Below are 17647 nucleotides of genomic sequence, written 5' to 3'. Positions count from 1 at the left end.
ATGTTTTTCCACAGCTTCCATTATCTGCTTTTCTGAAGTCCTCATTGATTTCCTTTGTAATAAAAAATGCTATGTACCTGCTTTCTGATTCAATGATTTCTTGATACGTTTTTATTAAAAAAAAAAAAAAAAAAACCTAGTGGAAAGAAAAGGAACTACTGGGTTAGGGATTTAGCTCAGTGGTTCTGCTGCCTGCCTTGCAAGCGCAAGGTCCTGAGTTCAATCCTCAAAAGCTAAAAAAAGAAAAAAGAAAAAGAACTACAATATCATTTGACAATAACACACATTGGATTCTTTCAGAAGGCCTAAATTCTAAGTAGCATTTTATGCTTTGGTAAGATACCTCATTGCTGAATCCTTAGACAGAAGAGCATGGTTTGCTTTCTGGAAAATTAGTGCTTGCTTTGGCAGCACATACACTAAAATTGGAAAAGTAAACAAAGCACCTGACTTACAGGCCAGTATCAATTCCAGAAGCTGTGGTTTTCCTAGTAGAATAAATGAAATTAAAAACTAATTTCAGATTTCTTGAATTGGTATTACATCTAATAAATTTCTTGTATGTTTTGTTTTAGCTAGCTTAGCTATATATTGTCATAATATGTAAATGTCAGTAATGAAAAAAAAATAAAGTGTTTGCATAGATACAAAAAAAAAAAAGAACAGTCTTTTTCTTCCTTTTGGGGAAGGGTGCTGGGGATGGAACCCAGAGCCTCAAGTGTGTGAGACAAGTTCTCTATATTCATAGCCTCATCTTTCTTGAACTTGGAGAGCAGGAACTTTTATCTCTCAGAATTTTGATGACCTTTTCTGAGTCTGAGATTTAGCTATGTCTGTGCCATTCCTTGGGTTTCATAAACTCCTCCCTCTTTTTATTTTTTTAAAGGAAGTTCTGTTAAGTTTCTGTTCCTTTCATTGAGGATATCCTATCATCCTTTCCAATGGCTTTAAACACTCCTTGTCAAATCATGACTCCAAACCTCTATGTACATCATGGTGTCATCTCTTGCACTTTTAGTGATTTCCTCCTAAATATCATCTATATGAATATTTATGGCATTTCCACCTCACCATTCCAAAGTTGAATTATTTTCCTTCCCCCAAACTTTTTTTTCTTCCTGTAGTTCATTTTTAATGAATCCAGTCATCTGGACCAGCAATAAAGAGTCATCTCTGTATGTTTTACTTCTGTCTCTCCCTTTCCTCCTTGCCTGTCACCATCAATCAATAAATCTTTTGCTATAATTTGACCTTTTTAACTCTAAAAGTTTTTTTTAAGCAGCTAGCTAGTATATTCACATAGTTCGTATTTGAAAGGGCAAAGACTTAAAAAGCATTTCCTTACCACCCTCTCTGTCCTCCTCAGTTCCCCATCCAGGAGACAACCAATGTGATCAGTTTCTGGTAAAGACTTTCAGAGATAATATGAATGATAATATACAATTATTTTCCCCCCTTTACAGGCAAAAAGCAGTAAATAAATGACACTGTGCAGAAGTACCTTACTCTTTTCACTTAGCAATATATTTTGGGAATTATCTTGCTGTTCTTTGGATCTTGAGTGTCTCCTGAAGTGCATGAGTTAGAGGCATGGTCCTTGGGGTGGCCTATTGGGTGGAGATGGAAGCTTTAAGGCCTAGTGAGAGGTTCTTAGGGCATGGGGATGCGCCCTTGAATGGGACTGTGGAACCTTTGCCCCTTTTTCTTTCTTTCTTTGCTTCCTAGTCACAAATGAGTTCCTCTGCTTTGCCACACACTCCTGCCATGACCTGAAGCTTCTCCAAGGCCTAAAAGTAATATGGCCAATCACCCATGACTGAAATCTCCAAAACTGTGAGCCAAAGTCAGCTTTTTCCTTTTATAATATGATTATCTCAGGTATTACAGTGATAGAAAGCTGATTAACATAGAAGTAATTCCATATTAGTGCTTTTAAAAAATAGCTGTGTAGCATTGCATGATATGGACACACAATTGATAATGAATGTCCTGTGGATGTTCCTCTGCTGGGCTGCACTGTGCCAAGTTTGATGTTGTAATGTGTTTGTGCTTGGTCACTCAGCGAGTAGGAGTTAGGCACCAGGTTGTGGAGGATCCACCAATGCGCATCAGACTGGGCACCAAGGAGTCATAGGTGATGACAAGCTGCAGCTGAGAATCTGCTGCCCCATGGGAGAGTAAACAGATTGCCTCAGCATATTGTCCATGTGCACTGTGGGAACAGGCACAGTGGCCAAGGGAAGCCAGTCACATGCTCAGCTGAGCCTGCACCACATCAGAAACTTCCCTCAGCATCAGGAAGGATCTGGCAGGCAAAGGTAGGGAGAGGGAGAGGTGGGTGCCTCAGGCTGGGTGTAACAAGGGGAGGAGTCATCCTGGGGACCAGCAGTTCTATGGGCTGAGGTGCTGAGGGGGCCAGGGACGGTGTGTGTGTGTGTGTGTGTGTGTGTGTGTGTGTGTGTGTGTGTAAGTCTCCGCCCCCTTTTGGCAGTGGGGACCTGCACCAGTACACTGTCCCATTTGGCTCTTACATTTTGGCCTCTGGTAACAGTGGTAGAGACTGGGTCTCCACTCAGCAGGAGGGAGAGGTGGCCAGGGAGCCCTGTGAGAGATGAGGTTGCTGGAATGGCCAGTGGAGGGATGGTGGAGGAAATGAGGGTTACAGACCCATAATTACCATTAGATGGGAGGAATACATTTCAGAAAAACTATAGTACAACAAGGTAACTGCAGTTAATGATATAATGTGTCTTTAAGAAATGTAAAGAGAGGGCTGGGGATTTAGCTCAGTGGCACCGTGCCTGCCTTGTAAGTGAAGGGCCTGAGTTTGATCCCCAGTTCAAAAAAAAAGAGAGGAAAAGAAATGTAAAGAGAGTGCTAATGACTATGTGAAGTCATGAATTTGCTAATTAGCTAGGTTGAACCACTCTACAATGCATGTATACTTCAAAAGCTCATATTGGATGTGGCAAAATCATGTTATGTGTCAATTAGAAACATGTAAAATTGTCTAGGAAAAAAAGAGCGATATGATAATGAGTCTTGAAGTAGAGAAAGAGCAGAAAGAACAAGGTGGATCTAGTTGACAGGACCTAGTTTAACTTTGGAAGTGGAAGATCAATGTCCTACAGTATGTGACAAGAATCCACAGCCCAAGGACCTCCTGGGTTACATCCTGAGACCCCTCTGGGAGAATTAGTAATGCTCAATCTCAGGAGCAGTCCATTTTCATGCTGTGCATTTTAAACTGTGTCTCACTGGAGATTAAGTTTGTTGGTTTTTGGACCAACGCACTAGATTACTCACATGGTAGCTTAGATCTGACAATGACTTTATTGGAGACACACCATTATCCTTGTTGTTATTATTGTCATTTCCTCCTATTTCTGGCTCAAAGATAGTGGATTTTGGAGCAGAGTAATGCCTGCTCTTTCCACAGGTATATCCAGCTTTCATTCTTACTTGCTTATCCTCCTATGTAGATGTTGGTTTTGATGGAGATTATGAATACCTTGGTGGTAAATATTTCACATTGTGATGATAATTAAATCTTTTATGAGACTATCAACCTTCCCACTGTCCTTTTCATAAGGGTAATATCAAAATGAATACCCAATAGCTCCTCCCCTTGAAAGAGCTTCGATCTTGCAGAGGAGGAAGGAAGGACGCTGATGACCTGAGAAAGTGAACAGGAAGAGGATGGCAGAGTAGAAGGGGATCTCAGAAAGCAGTAGCCAGCCTCAAAGTTCCATCCAGGATGTGGTTGATCAATCTAGGGCCTGATCTTCCAAACTAAAGAACCAGAGCACATGTAGACTGTGAGCCAGTCTTGCTCTGTCCTGGCCATCTTGGAAAATCTGGGATGTGTGGAAACCCCAACCCAGGATCCACTGAGGCTGGAAAACAGACAAGCTCAAGCTTAGAGGCTAATGGCCTAGTGTCCCAGTAGGATGTTGGGACTGGACAATCTTTTGTGGGTGGCAGGTGTGGGAAACCAGAGTAGGACAGAGGTTAACATAGCATCTCTGGAGTGAGGTTTCCTGGGTTTAAATCTCGACTCAGGTATTACTTAGGCGTGTGACTTTGTAAAAGTTACTTAACTTTTCTGTATCTCATTTTACTCTTCCATAATAAAGGGGACATATAAACTGGGTTTGTGGTACCTATCTGTAGTCCCAGCAGTCTGGGAGACTGAGGCAGGAGGATGGCAAATTTGAGCCCAACCTGGGCACTTTAGTTACTTAGCCAACCCCTGTCTCAAAGTAAAAAGTTAAAGGAAAAAACGGGATGTGTTTTTGTGAAGATGAAAGGAGATAATACAAAATAAGCACTTAAAACTGCTATCTCTCTTCACTGTTAATAAAGTCATTACTTTTTCCAATAGTTGATTATGTGTATGAATGTGAGTCAGACATATATTTAATGAACACTCATTTTCATTCATAAATAACAAAAGTAATGCCAATAGAAAATAAAACAAAGTTCTGTCAGCACCAATAAATTAGAAAAAAAAACCCTGATCAAGAAAAGACTATACCAAATGTCTATCAAACTTGTGAAAGGATGCTCAGAACTAATAATCTTCAGAGAAAACAAGTTGAAATTGGGATATGACATCATTATTCACCCATCAGAATGGCACAATAATGAAGATTGATGATATTGTGCTGCTGAGATGGTAAAATGAATTGATAGCACCACTTTGAAACTCCCTGTGATGATTCCAACTAAAGCCAAGCATGAACACTGTGACCCAGCCATCCCTCTCTTGGGCACATACTTGCTAGAGATGTGCACAGTTCATCAAAAGACAAGTATTGGATTGTTCATAGCAGCACTATTTGCAATATCTCCAAGCTGGACCCTTCTCAATCACCCATTGTGCATTCCGACACAGAATATTCTGCAGTACTATGGAGGGTGTGCAAGTTCGGCCAGGTGCAAAAATATGTGTGAGCCTTGCAAGGACAGTTTAGAGCAAAAGAAACCAGAGACAAAGGATTCAAGCTGACTTCATCTATATGATTAAAACCAGGCAGAGATAGTTCATATTGTTCAAAAGTAAGACTGTGGTTACCACTGGTAGAGGAAATGGGTGATGGCTAAAAAGAAGCAGGAGAGTGTTTCCCAGCTGCTGGCTATGGTCTCTGCTTGGTTTTGGTTTGGTGTGGACCTTCATCATGCTGATGAATCATGGAGTTCTTTGTGCATGGTAAACCTGAAGAAAAAAATTAGGCTATATATTCTGGGTCATCCCTAAACCTGCAACACTCCTCTTGTACGCAGATTCATCCAGACCCTGAAAACAAAAGCCTCTCCCTCTTACTCTGCAGCAAAATCATCCTAGGCCCAGCCAGGGACTGAGGCCTCTCGGAACACTGGGTGTAAGGGGTGGCAATGAATGATGGCCTTCACTCTTGTATCCCTGGTGACCAGCCCCAGGCTGGATGGGGTGTTACTCAGTGAGTCCCTATGGAAAGAGGGAGGAAAGAAGGGAAGGAGAAAGGGAGGAAGGGAAGGAAAGGAGAGGGAGTTAGATGCAGCTGAGTATAGACTCTCCCCTGCTGGTAGCCTTTGGGTTGGGCCCAGCTTAAGTAGAGACATTTGGGTGATTAGATGACAGACATCAGTGAGTGAGGGCTATCATCAAAGCAAACCTATAGTGACCTAAACACCATTCATTTACTCATTCATAAAGCTTGAGTTGAATCTGCTTTGTGTGCAAAAGGCACAACCATTGACCTAGAGGGTGTGCAGAATAGTGAAGGGCTTCATACCCTCAAGGGGTGTTCAGGATGGTGAGGGGCTTCATGTTCTAGAGGGTCTGTAGGGTGGATGCTCACCACAGTTGCATCCCTCTCTACATGACCCACTGCCAACACATTCCCTGACACTTGAGAGCTAAGGAAAGGTCAACTTTGCAGACAGAGGTAGGTGTGGTAGCTGGAGGAGTAGATGAAGGGAGAGCATGGACTGAGGGAGGTCCAAGGTCCTTTCCAAAGACAGTACATGAAAGAATATGCATAAAGGCACAGCAAACCACCTACACTTGCTTTTGCTGATACAGAGGAGAGATGGTTGAAATAGGGAAATTTTGTCAGCCTCTAATTTGTTATTTCTTTCAGCTACTGTTACAGCACTTTGCCTGCCAGGAGCTTTGGTCCCCATGTGCCTCTTTTATTACATGCACTTGATTGCACCTGTTTTCTTAAAACCGTATTCATACTCTTGATCCTAGAAGACTCTTGTTTGGTAGCCTCAGATAGCAAGAGTGTTGAGATAGTCTGATATGAAGACCAGAAATGGTGACCCTACAGATAGAGATTTAAGGGGCTCAGGAAAGTGCATACCTCTTCAAGAGAGACATCACTGTTGCCTGAAATGTCTCAGTTCCTGACTTGATTGTGTTGGGACTTGTCTTCTCCATTCTGTTTCCTCTATTAGTTCCCCCTTGGACAGAGTCATGGCTGGAGGTGACAGTGACTATCAGAACCTTCTGCAGGCAGAGGCTTGCACAGTAAGAACTGTCCCATGGGGAGCCCTGGAACTAGGAAAGGATGTGCTTGCATTGGGATGGCAGGAGAAATTTTACTTAGGGACAACTCCGGACAGCCATAAGTTGATACTCCAAGCCAGTGTCACAGACTGTAGCAGGGGTCTTAAAATGTGTTTCCTGATCTGGTAGCTTCAGTATTATCTGAGGACTTCTTAGAAATGCAGGTTTGCAGGGTGTAACCCACACCTGCTGAACCCGGAAACTGTGAGTAGGGCCCAGCAATCCATGACTAAATAGATCTCCAGGGCAAGGGTGTGTCTCAGCGGCTGAATACCACCAGCATGCAAGGAGGCCTGGATTCCATCTGCAGAACCACAAAACATTGAAAATAAAGTCACCAGGAAATGTGGATAAATGCCAAAGATTGAGAACTTCTAAGGAAGGGCTTTTGTGTGTATGTATACTGGGGATGGAACCCAAGGTCTTACACATGCTAGGTAAGCACTCTACCTCTGAGTTACATCTTCAGCCGGGTAACCAACTCTTTTTCATCCTTAACATTTTTTGTCCTGAAAGAGAGATTAAGACATGGCATTGGATTGAAGCTTAGGTCTTCAAAGTGTTTCCTGGGGATCTTTGCCAGTGGCCCAGTCTAAGGACACCCTTGTCATCCCCTTGCATCACACTGCATTAGGTTTGTAATTCTGACTGCCACTTCCTGGGTATGAGAACCTGAAAAAACTTACTTGACCTCTCTGACTTAGTTTCCTGTCTGTAAAATTGGTCTCCTATTAGGGCCTACATAACCAGGGTTTTCCGGGAGATCCTAGTTGTACACATTAAGGACACAGTAGATGAATCTGTGAGTTATCAGCCATGCAATTCACCTAAACTTGATGAAATTAGAGTAGGTCTCAAAGAAATCTTGTCATGGTAGGTGGAGTTGCAAGGCCCACAACAGTGTGCTAGGTGTTTCCAGGCTCTGAGGCACTAGTTGATGTTATCCTGTGACACTGAACATTGGAGAAAGAATAGGCAGATGCTAAACTATCTTGCTTCTGCCCTGTCTGCTCGGGTACATCTGCTGTAGAAAGAATGGGGAGACTAGGTGGTCCCCTGCCCTGGTGAGTTGGTGGCCTGCAGACTCACTCACTGAAGGAATAAACACACCTGGCCAGCAAGCTTAGAAACAGAGCCACCTCCCTCCCCCTTTCCCCGGCGATGATCTAACTATGGAATGATTTATGTGCAGTCAGTTTTCATTTATAAAACTGACAGCGTTCCAGCTGATAATATTGATAGATGTGAAAGCCAGCAATGGTAGGATAAAAGTCTCTGGCCCTGTGGCAACATCTGGCCCCCTGGCCAGTCGCCCTTCAGCCTTCAGAATGCTGACTGCTGTCAGATAGAAGAAAAGGGCATTTAAGGTCCACAAAGACATGACAATGACAATAGGGTTAAACTCAACCAGTAGACTCCTCAGCAGGGGTAGATCCCAGGTAGAAATGTTTGGAATCATGCTTGTGAAAGAATACTCTTCTGTGTGATCCTGAGACAGCAATGTGGGATGGGGGTAGTCACTTAGATAATGGAGGACAGAGACGAGTGGACGGTGGAACAGGCTGGCATTGCCACTTCCAGGCTGTCTGCAAAAGTGGTGACCATGATTCCCTTACTAAATGCTCTCAGTGATGATGGCAGGGACACAGAGGAGATTGGTGTGCCTTTTATCTGCAGGTTTCAAAGTTCTTGATGTGACTCAGTCTTTCCCAATACCTTGTAGAGGCAATAGTTTCCACTGCTTCAGAGGGAGCCCGAAGTACACATGGGACAATGGCACTGCAGGTCACAGAGTGACTAATCAAGTACTCACCTGCCCCCAAGCGTGTGCCCTGGCTGCCCTTGTGACCCAGGAGTGTCCAAGAGGAAGACACAGCACAGGGGATGGGGTCTGGGAGTAACTAAGCCCAGAGATGCTGCTCCTTTAACCACCCATCAAGTTTGTCAAAAATTCAGCTTTCTCTTCAAACCAATTGCTCTTCTCTTCGTTTCTCTGCCCTTCTCCTCCTCCTTTCCCTCCCCTTCCCCTTTCCTTTTCTTCTCTCTGTTCCTCTCCTCCCCTCCCCCTTCTTTCCTCCTCCTTCTACTTCTTCTTCCTCATCTCTCTCCGTTTTCTTCTCTCTTTTTTACGGTACTGGAGACCAGCTAGGGAAGGACTCTACCCACGAGCTATACCTCAAGCACCTCAAACGGATTTCTCTCCAAAAGCTGACTTCCTAGGTTTGGGTGAAAACAGGGATCAGAAGGGAATCTGGGGATAGGAGATATGGAAGGTCAGGGAGGGGACGGAAAAATAAAAGTGATTAAGATGTGATGTGTATATGTACCAGTACCTGATGAATGTGATTCTTATGATTGCTAGCATATACTAATTTTTTGAAAAAGAAACTGAAAAAGAAAAGATGACCATGTAGCACAACCAAGTCTGGCTCTTTTTTTTTCTCTCTCATTGAGTTTATTGGCACATTCTACATATACAGTACAATTACATTCATTATTGGAATCTTGTACCTCTACATGACAGGTCTTGGTTCTCATTTTTCCGCCTGTCCCTGCCCTCCCTTCATCCACTCCTCCCCTACCCATTTACAAACACTTTATTACCATTTTTTCATTATCTCACATTTTTTCTTTTCCCTTATTACCTTTCCCCTACCCTTCCCACTTTCCCTACAACTTTAGCCCTTTTCTTCCTATTTCACATTGTCAATAATACCATTAGGATCTTATGTACCATTATAGTTTTTCACACCAGAGAAACTATTCGGTATTTACACATATGTGACTTAATTATTTCACTTAGGAGTATATCTTCAATATGTATCCATTTCCCTATGAATGAATCTAATGTCTCATTCTTTATGGCTGAGTAATATTTTTATAGAAAAAACACATCTTCTTTATCTAGTTTCCAACTGATGGGCAAATGGGCTGTTTCCAATTTTTAGCTATTACAAACTGTGCTACTATAAACCCAGGTGCACATATATCACTGTGATAAAATTCTTTTAATTCTTTTTTTTTTTTTGAGACTGGGTCTCACTATGTAGTTGAGACTGACCTGGAACTCACTATGTAGCTCAGTTTGGTCTCGAACTCACAGCAATCCTCCTGTCTCAGGGTCCCAAGTGCTGGGATTACAGGTGTGCACCACCACATCCGGCCAATTCTTTTAATTCTTTTGGAAAGATACCCAGCAGAGGGATGGCTGGGTCAAATGGAACCTCTAGTCCCAGCTCTTTGAGGTATCTCTATATTGATTTCCATAGTGGTTGCATCAGTCTGCACTCCCACCAACAATGGAGAAGGGTTCCTTTCTCCCCACGTCCCTGTCAACACATTATTGGTTGATTTCTTGATAGCAGCCATTCTTTGTGGGGTGAGGTAGAATCTCAGTGTTGTTTTCATCTGCATCTCTTGAATGAACAGTGATGTGGAACATTTTTTCATATATTTACTTGCTGCTTTTACTTATTTGTATGAGAAATGTCTGTTCATTTCAGATGCACAGTTTTGAATTGGGTCTTTATATTTGGGGGGGCTGGTTGTTTTGAGTTCTTTATATATTCTAGATAATAGTCCTTTGTCTGAGGAGCAGCTGGTAAAAATACAAGTTTGGCTCTTACGGGCAGTGAATAAGGAATGCTGGGAGGAAACAGGGAGTGAGGGGGTGGGGTGACTCAGGCCACCACCAGCATGCAGTGTCCTGGATTGCTCCATCCCCTCTACTCTGACTGAGGAGGTGCATGTCTCTAGACTCCCCACAGCAAGTGTGGCTCATCCTTATGCGGACCTTTGTTCCTTTCAGATGCTGGTTTGAAAGAACCACCTGGAAAAACACACATGTCCCTATAACAATTTAGGCCAGTGAGGTGAACTTTTTAGAGACTTGAACTGCGACCCCCAAGCCACTTATTTATCACAAAGTGCCAACACTGCAATTAAACCGGAATACTGAAATTTTAGTTTAGAAAAAATAAGTCATGCCGGGCATGGTGGCGCATGCCTGTAATCCCAGCTCACAGGAGGCTGAGGCAGGAGGATGTGAGTTCAAGACCAGCCTGGGCTACATAGTGAGTTCCAGGTCAGTCTCAACTACATAATGAAACCCTGTCTCAAAAAAAACAAAGGGGAAAAAAAGGAAAAGAAAAAATAAGTCATAAATATCTTTTGTCTTAAAAGAAAAGCACAATAACAGAGCTTTCAATAATACAAACAGCTTTTTATTGAAAGGTGAAGTTTTCACTTGGTGTGCTTTTGCACGATGGGATCTTTGCTGTCATATGCATGCATAATTTGTCAAACCTTGGCTCATACTTTGTTATTTTGAAAGGAACACCTGCAGCACTTGGGTCATCTATTAATTTGTTTCTTGTATCAGATTCGATATAATTCAAAGCTACAAACAGCTGCTCACAAGCATAAGACGAACCAGACAAAATCAGAAAAGCAATCCCAAGTGCTTTCATTGACTTTCAGTTAATTTGGCAGAGAATTCTACCCTCTAAGGATTTTATTTTCAGAACTACCAACTGAACTGTTCTTTGTCATCCCAGCACAAGCCACACTCTATCTTCTTTATCTTCTCAAGCACAGATCATAGCATTTATTTTTCCAGACAGAGATTTCTTGAAATTCCTATAGCTCCATTTCTGAACTTCCGAGTCTAACCAGTATAAGCAGGCAAGTTCAAGTTCTTCAAATTTGACTTCATCTAGAAAAGTCAGAAAACACAGGGTTGTCTCCATCTTATGGAACTATAATCTGTTATGAAAATTCTCCTTCATAGTAGCTACAATGCTAGAAAATTCCTTGTAGATTTCCTGATGTCTTGTAGGATTGTCTGCAAATGTTGTAAGGTTTTCTAAGTGCATTTTTTTTTCTTTTGTGGTACTGGGGATCGAACTCAGGTCCTTGCACTTGCGAGGCAGACCACCGAACCGCTGAGCTAAATCCCCGGCCCCTCTAAGTGTGTTTTTAGATTTGGAAAATATTTCAGCTGCTCACTTTCAAGGTCACTTTCAAAAACCTGCAATTTTCTCTTATATGTCTTGATATCCAAAATACCTTGTCTCGTGTTTTCCCTGTAATTTTTGTAATTTCTTCTTCAGTACATTGAACTGTAGTATAATATCTGTTAAAAAATAAACTCCAAAACTAAAAACTAGAAAACATAGGTTGTTAAACCAGGCCATATCAGTGAGCTGTGGATATTCCTGCCCCTTTTCATTCATCAACAGCTAAATTTCATCCAATCAGGCCACAAATTTCTCCAGGACTCGTCCTCTGTTCAGTCACTGGACATTATTGTACATAAGTAAAAGCATTATACTGTGCCTGAACCTCAAGAAGTGCTCGAAACTATTGAAAATCAAGATCATGAGCTATGACATAATTCACCACTTTTGTGACATCCTTGAGGATATTGTCTATCTTTTTGCGCTCTTCCTGGCAAGAAGAGCTTCTTGATGTATAATACAATGAAACTGAATGACTGGTCGTTGTGCTTCTTTAACAAAGAGCTATACGAAACCTGATGCTGACCATGCAAAGTGGCCCATTACTAGTAATTGAGACCACTTTTTTTTTTGGTCTTAGTCTTGTGACAAAAAAAAAATCCTCCATCACAGCATTGTAGATATCTATTGCTGGTGTTCTTCCTCCAGGCAAAGACACCAGTTTCACCAGCTCTTCTCTCATGATGTCACCAACAGCATAATGCAAAATTGCTGCTAGGCTTGCATGATTATTTATATCTGTGCTTTCAGCCCAGCACATGGAGTAACAGGCTGCCTTTTGTGAGTCAGTGGTAAGCTGCTGACTAACATTTGCTGTGTGTAGGATTCAATCCTTAACAGTATTTCTGCAGAGTGGCATTGCAGGGATATGTTACATAATTTTATCCTTGTTTGAGAAATCACAGAAAACAGAATTACTCCCAGACAACAAGGCCATTTTGATAAAATCCCCATCAGAAGGGTGAGTTTTACCATGTTTTGTGGTGCACAGTAAAATCTGAAAGCTGGCAGCTGTCAGATGATTTGCTTTAGAAAGATAGCTGCAAAAACTAAGATACTGGGAATGATATTTCCTCAATTTCCCTTCAAGAAGCTTGCTCCTTTCAGTTTCACCAAGTTGGCAGCACTTGTGGTTGGTGTCAGAGTGCCATCTGACACTTGATGTGTGACACACAGCACTTTCACTGCACAGAATACGTAATGCTTTCCTATTGCATTCAGTCACTCTGTCCGGGCCTCTTAGAATAATCTTCCACTAACTGTTCGCAGTTTTGCTTTTTTCACTGTACTCATTTTTTGGGGGGGTGTTCAAGAGTTGGAGTCCACAAAAGCACATTTTTTTGAAAAAATGAAGCACCCAATTCAAATCTATCCCTATACCAAAAATATAACACTGAAGAATTGGATGCTCACTGAATGAATAATCTAGGGCAGTGGTTCTCAGCTGGGGTTCCTCTTGAATTTGCTGACCACTGGTGCAAGGGGGCAATTTTCCACTGACCACCAGCTTTTGGCCTGCTTTGAAAAAGGCATCTGAAAACATTTCCTACCTTGTGGGAGGTTCTGCTAAAAATCACAGCCAAGCAAATATATATGCATCCTTGCTCTTGCTTTCATAAACTCCTCACAACCAACTAAATGTGGCACTGCAGATGCAAATATGCCATGGGGACAGCACAATATGAAAAGAATCTCAGTCTCGCGCAAAACATCTCTTTGCTAGATCCTAGATATTAAATTTTGATTTTTCATAGGAAAACTCAGAGCAAAAATCTTGTATTAATAAAAATGGACGTATCAAAATTCAAAGCCAGTCCAAGCTGACTGTGCACTGACCAGCCATGTGAAAGCTCCCACGAGTCCTGGCTAATGAGTGTTAGTTAGCTCATGACGTCATTGCCTGGCACTGCTACTCCTTTCCCAGCTGTGCTTGGTCCCTATGTGCGCAGCTATCCAATGCTCAGCTGCTAGGGCAATTTGGCTTGCACATGCCCACAGAGAGGGCACTGCTGGCACACATGCCACAGGTTCACTGCCACTGATTTAGGCTGTGACTTCCAAAGGCTCTGGAGGAGGCCGATTTAGCATCAGAAGAAGAACTAAATGGAAACTAAAAAACAAACAAACAAAAACTTTAAAAATACAGGTTTCTCCTTAATCCTACTAGACATAGTGCTTCTCAAACTCTAAGTTTGAGTTTTCTAGTACACTGAAGAATTGAGAAATGCTATGATGAAAGAAGGTTTAGGATGGAGATATGGTCGTATACCGCACAAATACATCTATGTCAAGGACCCAGAGGATCATATTGTCTTGTGCAACCCTAGCTGTGTTGGTTTGTGTGATAAGTACACCCTGATGTTCCCAAAATGATGAAATAGAGTAATACCAGCTCACAGAAATTATGACCGTGCTTCTGCGATGCACCACTATTTAATTAGCACTCCACAACCAGTTCCATCTCCTTCTAGCACTGCCTTTGTGAACCACAGGAGCCAGAGAGCTGAAAATCTTACTTTCTGTGCTCCCTTCCAGCTGAACATGTTCAGGTTCCATCCCACAGGATTTGGAAGACAGAAGGGAGCAGAGGTCGCTTTTACAGCTTTTGGTTACTTTCTGCAGAGGGCTCAGGCCCCCAGCACCCTGGTATTTAGGGCACGGGCAGGAGTTGCAGCTGCACCTTCTAGTCCCCAGGATCTCAGTTGTGATGGTTCATTCTAGAACTGAAGGGCTTGAGAGATCCCTGTATGGGCTAAAGGAGCAGCCTCCAGGCTGGGCTTCCAAGACCAAGTCCCAGAACTCCACCACAGCTCATTTCTTATGGCAAGCAGCTCCCTCTGCCATGGTCAGTAGGTGTCAGAGAGCAGGAGCTGCCATTGGGGTTGTTGAACTCACAGCTACAACCAAGGATGGAAAAGCTGCTTCCAAACAGCCATGAAGATACTAGCCAGACCCAAATCCCTGCTGATGAGCTTGTACCACATTTCTAGCATGTTGCCATACTGTGGTATGGAAATGCTACACAGAAAACCTTTGTACATCTGTGTGTGTGTGTGTGTGTGTGCATTTATGTGAGTGTGTCACAGGTGTTGAAATACTGGTCAAAGGGTGTGTACTTTGGTAGAGATGGCTAATGCGCTCTCCAGAAATATTTTAACTCATATTGCTACCAATATTTTATCTCATCTTTACCAACAGAATACAAGCCAGGTAGTGAGTTTTTAAATAGCTGCCAGATGGTAAAGTAAAAACTAGCATTTCTTGAGTACTGAAAATCAAAGAAAACAGAAGCTCAACCAAGCAGGACACACACAGATAGGAGGTGGATTAGTGAATGTATATCCATTGCATGTCTGCTCTAGGGTAGCCAGTCTTTTTTTGTTTTCTTCTTTCTGTTCTGTTTTTTTTTTTTTTGGTACTGGGGATTGAACTCGGGTCTTTGTGTTTGCAAAGCAGGAAGCAGAACCACTCAGCTAAATCCTCGCCCATAGCCAATCTTTTTTAATGTTTGGAAATACGAAAGGTGAAAAATGACAGCTCATTGTTTTACATTTATGCGTCTCAGAGTACCAATGATGTTAAGAAGTTTTTCTGTGTCATTTTTATTTATTGAGGCAGTGCTGGAGATGGATCCCAGGGCCTCATGCATGCTAGGCAAGTGCTGTACCACTGAGCTACACTCCCAACTGCTGGGTCACTTGTACATCTTTTCTAAATCTTAAATGCAAAATGTTACCCATCCTGTTCCTAAGTTCAGCAGAAATGTATTAAGAGATTACTATGAGTCAAACTTCTTCTATGTTCTGAAGATAAAATAATGCACACAATTCCCATCCAAGGGAAATTCAGGGCATTGCAGGAAAATAAGCACACACGTGCACACGCACCCACACACACACAGATCATTTCAAATCTAGGAGCACCAGGATGAAATAAAATCATTTAATACATTAGTACATTTTAATACATATGTAGGGGAAAATAGAGTGGATGTAGAGTTATCAAAAAAGAAAGCCGATTTGTAAATGGCATAATTTGGCCAGGCATGGTACCAGATGAGTATAATCCAGCACTCTGGGAGACTGAAGCAGGAGGATCACAAGATTGAGCCCAGTCTTGGCAAGTTGGCAAGACCCTGCCTCAAAATTAAAAGAAAAGGGACTGGGGTGTGGTTTAGTGGAAAGACCCTGGGTTTAATCTCTGGCACGATGGGGCAGGGGGAGAGAAAGAAAAAAGCTTATAAATTAAAATGAATGGAAAAAATTATACCTCAGTAGTACATAAATGCCTGATCTATTTTAAATGAGAAGGGTGATACATAGAACAGTTAAACATTGCATGTGATTTCTTCTTTTTCCATGATAAATTTAGTCCGGAAATGTCCCTTAGGAAGAAAGTACAACCATAATGTAGTTTCCTTCCCTCTCCCCACCACCATGGTGTCTTTGAAAGCTTGTTAAACTGGGACTTAATAAGATCCAGAGTTACATAACCTAACTTCCAAGTGTTGAGAATATCACTGAAAATCATGAAATTTTTTAAATTCTTGAAAATACTGTGACTATTAATAATAAAATTCAGAAATTAGCAAAACAGTTTTATTGTTTGCCTTAAACACATATAATATTTTCCTTTATAATTTTAGCTGCATGATTTTATTTATTTTTTGTGGTACTGGCAATTAAACCTGGGGCCTTCACAATGAGTTACATCCCCATCCCTTTTTAAATTTTTATATTAATACAGTATCTTGCTAAATTTCCCAGGCTGGGCTTGAACTTGCAATCCTCCTGCCTCAGCCTCCAGAATTCTGGGATTATAGGCATGTATCGCCATGCTCAACTGCGTCTTTATTTTGTCATTAAAGTAGAACACATCAAATACACTGCATCCATTTAAAACAAGCAATTTGAAGAGAGTGGCGGGATGTCTACGTGCTATGGCATGGTCACAAGGAACATGGAATGTTTCCTCACCCTTCAGAGTTTCCCTGAGCTTCTTTGCTGTCTCTCTCTTTCTCTCTACTTGTGGTTTCTGGTCGGGAGCTTTATCTAAAGGAAATCATCCAGTGTGAACTCACTCTATTTTGTCTGTTTCTCTCTCTCTCAGCATAATAATTTTGAGATTTACCCATGTTGCCATGTGTGTCTGTAGTTCCTCTTCATTGCTGTTTAGTATTCCCTTGTATGGCTATACCACTGTTTGTGTATTCATCTGCTGACAGATGTTGTTTGGATTTTTCCCAGTTTTTTTGTCATTCTGAGGATTTTTGTCAGGAATGAGTATTGAATTTTCTCGTATGCTTTGTTTTGCAGCTATTGAAATGATTGTGTTTGGTTTTTTTTTTTTTTTTTTTTTTTTTTTTTTTTTGGTACCGGGGATCGAACTCGGGTCCTTGCACTTGCAAGGCAGGCTACCAAACCGCTGAGCTAAATCCCCGGCCCATGTTGTTTTTTATCATATTAACATGGTGGATTATAGTGATTGCTTTTCTAACTTTGAATTCCTGGAATAAACCGTACACTGTCACGGTGTGTTCTATGCAATTATTGTTGTTATTTTACTATAGTTGTAGATAAATAGATAACTGGATTTGGCTTGTATATGTATATGTACTTTCCATTCTCTTCCACCAATCCCTGGCAGCCACTAATCTACTCTTCATCTCTAAGAGCTGCTTATTCTGGATATTTTAATCATTGGGACATAAATGTGTGGGCTTTTGTGTCTGATATGTTTTTACTTAGTGTAAGACTTTTATGTCCATCCATCTGTACAGCATGTATCTGAGTTTAATTCCTTTTCATGGTCCAATAATAATCCCTTGTGTGGGTGTATCACATTGTGTCTACCTATTTAGCAATTAGTGATACTTAGATTATTTCCACTTTTTGGCTGAGAAAAAATGCTGCTATGAACATTTGTGTACAAATTTTGTGAGGGTATATGTTTTTACTATTTTTGGGTGTATATCTGAAAGTAGAACTGCTGGGTTATGTGGTGATTCCATGTTTAATTTTTTTTCAAGATTTTCCCAGTTATTTATTTATTTCTTTTTGTGGTACCAGGGATT

This window comes from Fukomys damarensis, unplaced genomic scaffold (genome assembly GCF_012274545.1).
Source record: "Fukomys damarensis isolate Sample0158 unplaced genomic scaffold, DMR_v1.0_HiC HiC_scaffold_38, whole genome shotgun sequence".
NCBI lineage: Eukaryota > Metazoa > Chordata > Mammalia > Rodentia > Bathyergidae > Fukomys > Fukomys damarensis.
The sequence above is the reverse complement of the archived record's forward strand: the minus strand, read 5'-3'. Positions refer to the sequence as shown.